Source organism: Capsicum annuum, chromosome 3, assembly GCF_002878395.1.
Source record: "Capsicum annuum cultivar UCD-10X-F1 chromosome 3, UCD10Xv1.1, whole genome shotgun sequence".
In the NCBI taxonomy this organism is placed as follows: Eukaryota; Viridiplantae; Streptophyta; class Magnoliopsida; order Solanales; family Solanaceae; genus Capsicum; species Capsicum annuum.
In genome coordinates, this window is record NC_061113.1 from 107,343,102 (window position 1) to 107,354,313 (window position 11,212).

An 11,212-nucleotide genomic window follows, 5' to 3' on the forward strand; every position below is an offset into this window, starting at 1 on the left:
ATCAATGAGTTGTAAATTTTCCACTCATCAAGGAGCGTATGCAATATTTGAGGATTGTGCTCCAAACTTTGAGAGATCATAAATTTTTTTCTAAATTCTTTAAGTATAAGTTTTGGCTCGAGTCAATAACATTCCTAGGACATGTGTGTCTAAGGATGGGATTATAGTTAACCTAGCGAAGATTGAGGCTATTCATGATTCGACCAGGCCTTCATCTCTACTTGAGGCTTATAGCTTTATTGGTTTCGTTTGTTACTCTATATGATTCATTGAGGTTTTTGCTACTTTGCAACATCGATAACTAGATTGACTTAGAAGGAGGTCTTTTTATAGTGTTCTAAGAAATGTAAGTCGAGCTTTTAGAAGCTTAAGGATTTCCTCACCTCAGCTCCTATATGGGCTCTTTCTATTAAAGGTGAGGGAGTCACTATATATTATAATGCCTTCAGTATTTGTTTGGGATATATGTTAATGTAGTAGGATTGAGTAATTATTTATGCATTAAAATGGCTGAAGGTACATAAGCGTAACTACCATACTCATGATTTAGAGTTGACAACAATAGTTCTTGTGCTTAAGATTTGGAGGCATTATCTATATGGAATGCAATATGAGATTTGCACCGATCATCATATCTTCAATATCTTATGACAAATAGAGAGCTTAATTCTAGGAAATGTAGATAAACTGAGTTGCTGAAGGATTATGACATCTCTATTTTATGTCATCCTGACAAGGCAAATGTGATAGCGGATGCCTAGAGCCAAAAGACGGTGAGTATGGGTAGCTTGTCTTTTACTTCAATTTCTTAGAGGTTTTTACCATGGGACATCCATTCATTAGACAACTTGATGGTATGACTTAATGTTTTTTTACCCCAGGATGATTTTTGCTAGTGTGGAGGTGAGGTCTACCTTACTTGAGCAAATTCAGGGTCATTAATTAGATGATATAAGACTCTATATCAATTATTACCAAGTGTTAAGTGGTGAGGCCATAAAGGATATCATAGACTCTAAAGGTATTCTGAGGTATGATGGCAGCATTTGTGTTTTGAGGGTTAGAAACTTAATACAATCAATTTTTCATGAGGCTTACAGCTCCAGATATTCTACTCATCCTGGTAGACCCAAGATGTATAGAGATTTAAGGAAACACAATTGGTAGAGTAGAATGAAGAGAGAGATGGTGGACTATGTAGATCGTTGCTTATGTTATCAATAGGTGAAGGCCGGTTATCAAAGCCATGGTGGCCTAATTAAGATATTTCCCATTCATGAGTAGAAGTGGGAATGGATTACCATAGATTTCATTATTGGTTTGCCGCACAACTTTTATGTATTCGATGGTATTTGGATTATTATAGACCGGTTGATGAATCAACACATTTCATTATTATTCTGATGTCCTTCGGTGTAAAGAGATTAGCCTATATCTATGTTCGTGATATAGTTTGACAACATAGAGTGCCTATATCTATTATTTTAAATCAGGACTCAGTATTCACTTTTAAATTCTAGAGATATTTTTAGGAAGAATTAGGTATTCAAGTTGATCTTAGCATATTTTTTTACCCTCGGACCAACGGGTAGTCGCAGTAGACTATTTAGGTTCTCAAGGATATAATCCAAGCTTGTGTCATGGACTTTAAGGGTTAGGGGAAGCAGCACTTATCCTTGGTCAAGTTCACATATAATAACAACTAACATTTAAGAATTGAGATGGACCTATTTAAGGCACTATATGGTAAGTGTTGTTAATCTCTGATTGGATTGTTTGATACCTTTAAGATTAGACCATGTGGTACTGACTTTCTTTAAGATTGTTAGATAAGGTCAGGGTTAATTAGGATAGGCCGAGGGCAGCTCAGAGTAGGTAGAAGGCTTATGCATATCGTAGACTTTGTGCCTTAAGGTTTGGAGTTGAAGACCAGGTATTCCTTTGAGTATAGACCATGAAGGGTGTTATAAGGTTTAGAAGAAAGACAATCTTAGCCCCAGATATATTAGACCTTTTTAGATCATTTGCATAGTTGGAGAAGTGGATTGTGATTTAGCCTTGCCCCCAAATTTTGTTGTTGTTCATCCAGTTTTCTATGTTTTTGTGTCGCAACAAAACATTCTTGATGAGTCTCATGTGCTTCGGCAGGACTCGATTCACTTGGATGGGAGATTAGCTTTAATGGAGGAGCTAGTGTTCATATTGGCTAAGGATGTCAAGCGGTTACTCTGTAGAAAAATTCATGTAGTTAAGGTCTAATGGACACACCGCCTAGTAAAGGAGGCTACTTAGGAGGTCGAGAGTGAGATACGGACCCAATATTATCACCTGTCCGAGCCTTTAGGTACATCCTAACCCTTTACTTTTGCGGAAGAAAGTTCTTTTAGTAGTGGATATTGTAATGACCCAGCAGGTTATTCTCTACATTTTCACACATTTTCACTATTTAGATCTTTCCTATAGCTTCCCCAAGTCATTTATGACTTGCTGGAGCTAATAGTTCATTTACCAAGCAGTTTGTTTGGTTTTTAGAGCCAATTTTTCATTTGAAGTCTTTGTTAGTAAAAATTGGCTATCAGGTAAAAACTTTAGGTAAATGACCTCGTATGCCAATTCTGACAGTTGTATCAACTTTGAAACAACAATTTTGGGATAAAGTAACCTTTAGTTTAGGTCCTTAGGCTTCTCGGCTCATTTCAGGCTATTGGTTAAAATTTAATAAAAATAGCCCTTGGGTATGGGGCCCACTTTTTATCGAAATGACCTCAGATGGAAATTTGGACTGCACATTGAGTTTGGAATGTCAAATTTGCTAAAGTATCATAGTTTATTTGCGTTCACAGGATTCTAAAAAAATCTTGAGAGATTGGTGGAAAATTTGAATTTTTTAAGTTTCAACTGGTGCATCCGCTAAAATGGCTCTTAGGTTGCTTTAGCGGAGGTCGCTTGGAAGTCGCTTTAATGGAAATCTGATTGTTTTAGTGGACATGGCATACCCAGCCAAGCCGCTTTAGTTGTGGTATATCCGCTAAAGTAGATTCTACTTTAGCAGTAACCTATTTCTTTTAGTGGTAGGCTAGGCCAGTAGGTACCGCTTTAGCAGTGATCGCTTAAGTGGTACCTGGGAGGCCATTAAAAGCGTCTTTTGCCTAATTTTCTGCCTATTTTACACAAATCTTAAGATCTTGAGCCCTAGATAGTGTGGAAAATTGGGAAAGTGTTCATTGGGAGAATTTGGGGTGTTTGTGAGCTTGGATTACTTATTTCTCGTCGAAATCTTGGTAAGTTCCCATTAAATTCTTGGTTAATTCTTCAACATATTCCTAAAATCCCTAGATTCTTGTTAAGTAGATTGAGGTATCTTTTAAACTCAAAAATTACTTATTCTTGAGGGTATCCTTCAGCATTGAGGGATATGTTGATAGTTTTGAACGTTCAATTCTGCAAACGGCCCCACATGGTATTTCAATTTGATTTTAGACTTGAAGCATAAGAATACAATATGGGTATCGTTGTTCTTGTATTGACAAGTAGATTACCATTTTGATAGCATGGCATCGAGAAGAAGCATTTCTGAAGTGGAAATCAATGGTTTAGCAAACTTCAACGGACTTTCATCAATGTCCAGATGGCTAGGTTTACCTTTCTCCTAGGTCGGGATAAGTTATTTTATATATATATATATGATATTGTGCGAGATGTGGGTTGGTAATAAGGACTTGGAGCTAGACGTAGTATGAAATAGTTTATTTAGTCGGTTAAGAGCCCGTCATTAGGCATATTTAACTTAGTTACCAATTTCTTAGGTAGAATTGCTATCTTAGGATCCATTTAGTCTTTCTTAGCTTCATGACATGATAATTGATACCTTAGACTAGCCCGGGTTAGAATTGGACTTAGAACGGATGCTTTTAGAAGTGGGCCTCTCTAGCCCACCTTAGACCAAGATTACTATTAACTCCTTGAATGCTCAATAGGCATGCTACGTTATCCTATTTACATTCTTGCACCTGAGAAGGGCTTACATGTGATGGTTATCTTGGAACGGTATTTGAAAGATGGGAAATTTCGTTTTAAGTTCGACAATTTATAATACAAAGACTAATTTGATTTTTGCATTATTGATGGTATTAGTTACAATTCAAGTTTAGCATTCATGATATTTGTTTTTGCTTAAGTCTGGAACATCAGATACTAGTTTCAGTTTGAGTTCGGCATTGAGAGATTATTAACTGAGGTTATGAAAATGGTGCGAGTCTGGTGATTACGTTATGGAAGGATCCACGATTATGATTTCGAGTGAGGCTAGTTAGCATAATTTTTAGTTATTATTTCTCTTGACTGCACCCTTCGGTCTTAGGCGGTCGACATTGGGTTATTTATTTTATTGCACTTTCTAGGTTATGGAGGCCAGTTATGTAGAGATAGTTATGCTTTCCTTTAATATTTTTATTATTCCGGTTATTTGCTCACATTATTTAAAGCGTAAATCTAGGTTTACCCTCTTTCCTTGAATTAGTTTACCTATCTCGCATTCTTATTATATTTATATTATGATTTAACTCACTCCGTCGATGATGCCTACTAAGTACCCATGGCAATGGTACTCATACTACACTTTTGTACCTTTTTAGTGTAGATCCAAGGACTAGCTTTCACAGACGTTGTGATTGTCCTGTTCATAGTTCAGAGACAGGGTGATCAAAGCTAGAGTTGACCTTTTCTCCATCTTTTATTTTTGGAATACTCTTTCTGCTTTCAAGATTGTTGTATATTTGACTTTGATTTACTCATATTATTTTGGATTAGAGGCTCTTGTACCAACTTATATAGGTCATGCGATGTTATTGCTCATCGATTATTTATCTTTCATTATGATATTATTTTTCTTGTGTCTATATCTTGTAACTCTTTTACTTTCTTATTTCTAGCATTTATTCCATGTTCCACCAACTAGCCTATTGCTTATAGCTCCGAGCTATGGTTTGTCTACCTACTTGTGGGGTAAAGTAAGTGTCATCATTACTCATAAAATTAGGTCATGACACCTGAAATATGGCTATATCCCTAAATAGAGATATAGTATTGTAGTATCAGTACAACCACGTGTACTAGTAGGTATCATCAACCTACCAGGGTTAGAAAGAAATAAAAATTATACGAGAAAAGGTCATATATATCCATGAACTATTAAAAATGATATGTAAATACCCTCTGATATACTTTTGGGTTATTTGTACCCCTATCATCTAACTTTGGGTACATATATACTCCCGAACAATTTAAAATGGTATGTACATATCGTTCAGTTAGATGGCGCGCACCACATGTCCTCATCCAAAAGGACTTAACCCATTTTCCCTTAGCATTTTATCTCCTAGCATGCCGACGAAATATTCTACAACCATAGTTAGAAGTGAATTTTGCCCATGCCTATTTCCTGGCAAACCAAAATCAATGCGGTCATAAAACATTTCTTTAGGATGAAGACACGTGGGCTAACTCACTTCCAATTTCGGCCATAGAACATTTTTTGGGAAGGTCAGGGGATAAATTGCAAAGATGAAATGGGTTAATTTTTTTCAGATGGGGACTTGTGATGCACGTCGTCTAACTGAATGGTATATATGTACTATTTTCAATAGTTTGAGCGTATATATGTACTCAAAGTTAGACGACAAGGGTACAGATAACCCAAATGTATAATAGAGGGTATTTACATACCATTGTCAATAGTTTAGGGATATATATGACCTTTCTCCAAAAATAATATAAAAAGGGGAGGAAATCATGACACAAGTTAAGGTTCTGAATAGATAAACCCATCCAATGTCGCTCTTGTTAGGTGTTCGGCATAATGTCCTTATCATCTATGCGACCTACCTACTACTTAACATTTTTATGTATCTTTGTCCTCTAACAATTTGGTCCCTCCTTAAGTTCCCTAACTCTTGTCTTACCTACTTCACCATCCACTCTATGACTTTATGCCCAAAATGATTATGACTCACTACTCCAACTCTAAACTATATAGCCTGATTCCCTAGGATACTCCCAAGGACAAATGAAATAACCCCATAACTTACTCAAAAAACATGAATATAGTACGAATAAGGAGAATAAGATATTTACTCAAATAAAGCAAACCTAATATTACCACTACGCTTCCTGGTCCATCAGTCATACCCATAGCCTCAATGCATGACTAGAAATAAGTTCCATTATATCACATTATCTCAACAGATATACCAGTATATAAATACAGCAAATATTCTTAAGCAAATTAGTATATAAATACCGTAAATATGCTTAAGCAGATTCTTTCAACCATAGACACCACAATAAATATGTGCTATAAAATAATGAATGCATACATACAAGGTGTACACACATACTAGAGTCAACAAGAACTCACAATTATTACCTGTAGGGGATGAGCTCAATTCATGTACTAGTACTAGTATGGTACCTAATCTAATAACAGTGTTAGCATAACACTTTATCCATATACAGTGGTTATGTGACACTTTATCCAAATATATTCATCCAATACCATCTTAAAACCACATGTTCAATAAATGATACAGTCAATAATCACAAGTAATACCCAAAGGCTAATCACAACATTTAACTCACATATAAGTACAGAAATAACTCAATGCCATAATACGCCTGATGAATCATATTCTCCTAACATAACGACCATACCCCCTAACCATCACCCATGCCTATCTCTCACTTCTCTTTTTCTTAAATATGTATATATCCATTCCACTATAAACCAATACCCACGAACATGGTACACATACCCACTACTCTTATGACTATTCTCGACTCATCATGATACTTAGGAACCTAATACTCGTTCTCTTTACTCTCAGTTTTAGCTCTACCGCACTCCTATGAATCTTTTAACTCACCATTATTACTTTTATAATTACCCTAACGATTCTGTTAACTCATAAGCATACTTTCTCACACCGACCTACCTTTTTCTCATACAAAATGCATACCTTTGGACAATTAAAGGAGAAAAACATTTGAATAACATATAATTCAAGTAAAAAAATTGTTATCCTAGTCGAGTTATTATTATATCCATCCAAACTCAATGAGCAAACACATAAAATCTCTCGACATAACAATAGTTATTACATGCATGAACTTTCCTGACGTAACTATAGTTATTACATGCATGAAATCTTCTGACATAACTATAGTTATTACATATATCTAGTCCAAGGTTAATATAATTAAAATATAACCTACCTCATAGATGAATTCCACTATTATGGAGAGAGAAGAGTTTTACACAACTCGAATCTGGGCCTTGTAATAATGAGCATCTTAAGTCCAACCAGGACCAGAGACCAGCCCCGTTACCCAACCCAACCTCAAAACGCATACCCTAAGTCGGATGAATTTAGAGCATATAACAAGATAGAATTTTGTATAATTCTAGACTTTGGGATAGGTCCACGAACGTGACCAACCCAAGCAAGTCTAACCATCTAATGCCAACCAACAACCACAACCAAACAGATAGGATAACTAAGTTCATGTCTATAAAATAAATCATAAATACAATCAAATGATATCAGCCCCAATACCAATGGAAATACTAAGGCTGACACCACTACCGACACAACTCATACCAACCTATAGTAGTTCCACAAAGCCTCTAACCAAAAGTAAAATGATATTCGATTAGGATATACCCCAACCATAGCTAAAGCTAATGTACATAAAATAACCAAAGTATATAAAGACATCCATGATATGAAATAGATCCTTTCATAGTATGGAAGATCACCACTTTAATCTAACGGCTATTCACGAATCTGATCACTAAGTAGGAGGAGTGGAATGGCCAGTTCCTGCATCGCGTGGGGATACAGCTGGCAAAGATGGGTTAGTTGGTGAATGCTAGCATGCACTCAGGATAAGGATAAAATAATTCCAACCATTAAAACTAAGTAAACAACCACATGCATTGACATCCATACATATATATACATATATCCATGCCAGGAAAGGGAACCGGGTTTAGTATGCCGTTAAAACCATTAACCTGGGTATGTGTAGCTTAACTGTCCTAAAACCACCTACGGGCTATATAGGTCCATTGTAACTGATATGCCCAAATTACACCTCTCTTATGAGAGAATAAGCGATCGTCGTCAAATATATAACTCAACTAGGTTGGGGTCGAATCCCACAGGGAATATGGTGTTAATTAAGATAATTTGTGATTTAACCAACTAATAGTTAATAGTTTTCTTTAATTGGGGCATTTTATCAACCAATCTACTATTAATGTTTCAACTTATTTTAGAAACTCAATGTTAAAGTTGCAGTATTTCAAATCAATGATGTAGTAAAACTAGAGTTGTGATCACTATGAGTATTAATCCTTATTGAATAATTGTGATATTCAATTCTCATGAATTATTCGAAACATCAAATTATCATTATTGATGATTAATCTAAGTATTTTTCAACCTACTTAGATGCTAGGTTCCCCAATTCTTTCAAACTTAGGAAAATCCTTCTATTCACACTGATTTTATCTCAAGTTGATAAATCTTGTTACAGCATTAATCATTAGACGAAAAATTGATCTTTCCAAATCCCCATTGATAATTCACTTTCTTTAATTGATTTCCTAGTTCAAGAAAACCAGCACAAGGCTTGATCTATTATTTACGACCAATAGGAAGTGATTATAACAGTGGAATTATCAAGATGATCCCACAGTCAATTGAATCTCATTCAACTATTAAATCTACAAAATCCTACTTATAGCTCCCACAACTCCAATTGTGGGAGTTAGTTCCTCTATGAAATAGAAAATGATATTACAGATTGAATCTATAATTTAAAGTAGTTAAACTTACAAAATATGAAATCAAACGTTGTAACCTTTCAAGTTTCACCAGAAATTTCCCAAAACTAAACCAAAGATTGAAAACTGAATTCAAAACTTAAGAGCTTGAAATATAAAAACTGTTGTTTTTGGAATAAGTTCAAGATGCCCCATAAAAACCTAAAAACTACTATAAATATCCTTATCCTTCAGAATTTGAATTTCAAAATCCATAATTTCTACACAACAGTTGACGACAAAATTGACGGCTTGTCAACTTGTCAGCCAAGTCATCACTTGGTCTTTATAATCAATAAACTGCATACAGATAACGACTACCACTGACGGCTCATCAACTTGTTGATGACTTGTCACCCAAGTCATTAACTTGTCACTCCAGAAGCTAACATTCTATCTATGGTTGATGACTATCACTGACGACTTATCACTTTGTTGACAACTTGTCACCAAAGTTGTCAACTGAAATTTTCAACACTTTTCTTCTTGATTTGTCATCCCTACTTCATAAAAAATGTCCTTCTTGATAAGGTTTTCTTAGGTTTTCATGCATCTTGACTTTTCCTGCAAAATCACATTAAATACGATAAAAATCAGTAACAGTTACTTAAGAACTTACAATTATTCTAAGTTAAAAGCCTCAAATGTTCTAACACAAAGCTAGAACATGAGTAACCCCCTGAACGAGCCCCGATGTGTGTAGCCACACAAACCAGAGATGCCATCAAAGTAGGATATTCCCGAGTACCCTTTGCTCTCCATGATACACATATACAAATGTGACTTAGGGGATTCTCGTGTACCCCATAAGTATCATTTATGTTCACCATGACCAATCCTCATGTCGACAAACATGAGTGTCCAGTGTCCGTCCATTGGACTCATACCTTTACAGTTAGCTATCACACCCCGCCATTATTGCCCAAAAAAACCATTACCGAATAACTAAAACTACCATTCCATTTATTATTAATCGAGGCTATAAGTAGTTGTATCGTCATACCGACTATAACTTACAAGCAATGTCCTTAGCCAATCTTTTAGAGAAGTAGGGATTCCCATGAATCTATAGATTACATTATTTAGTTCATTTAGGGTATTCCCATGTACCCTGCAAGTATATTCATTAATTAGTTTGCTTGGGGGATTCCTTTGTGTCCCATAAGGATGTTTAATTAAACCATAACCATGACCACCAAGACCTTACCATTTAACCATTTAAACCATTTATATCATTTAGGGTTCCATTACCAATTTGTACCATGTAATAGTTCCATTAAAAGTCCAACAATATAGTAAAAACATTCTCATAGGCATTTTATTAAACATGTTATGGGCATACTATTTCGAAAGACAAAACCAATTAAAAATTAACCATTCCCATGCAACCAAATGTTCAAACCATCATTATAAAATGAAAACCACAAGTAAAAAAGCATAGGAAAACTATAACCAACCATTATAACCTGAAACCCCAACATATATTTGAAAACCCAAAACCATACAACACTTATGCCATAAAGACAATTCATAAAACATTCCTTTAGTTAGAACTAACAATGAGAGAGAAGTAACATGCTTTAGATTATGAAGATGATGGAGAGAAACCACCCTTGTAAGCCCCAAATTGATCATATTGATGAAACTATAGCCTTCCTTCCCAAGAGCCTTTGAGAGAATTTGTGAGAGTTTCTAAGTGTTTAGGATTAGAATATTAGGGTAAATGATGTCCCAAAAATGATATAAGTCCTAGGGCCGTAAGAGGTTAAGAGGGGAAATTTCCAAATTACCCCCAATTTAAATTGTACAAAATTCCCACAAGAGGGTATGGCTCCACCACATGATCTATACCCTAGGGTATGAGTGGTACCCTTACTTGTACCCTAAACCTCCCCTTGGACCCCAACATTGCCCAACCCACCAAATCTATACCCTAGGCAGAATGTGATCAAGGACATACTGAATAACATATGAGTTAGAACCATACATCTCGTACCCTACATACTACTTGTATGTTCTCAACTCGTACCTTAAACAGAAACCTATCCCTACCACACTAATCATCACATGACCATGACCCCCTAAACCATACCCTATCATACGAGTGATACCCAAAGTCATATAATGTCCAGTGAGTCCAAAACCTAGGAAATTTCTAAGGATCAAAACCTAGGATGTTTTAGTCTCCCCCACTAGGATCACTCATCCTCGAATGGCGTATAAGGTAGTACAAGCACGATTTACATCCCTAGATTCCTCTACTCTTATCTTTAACAGACGTAAAATATATGTAAGGAAGTCAAACTTTCATTTAACAAAGTTTGAAAA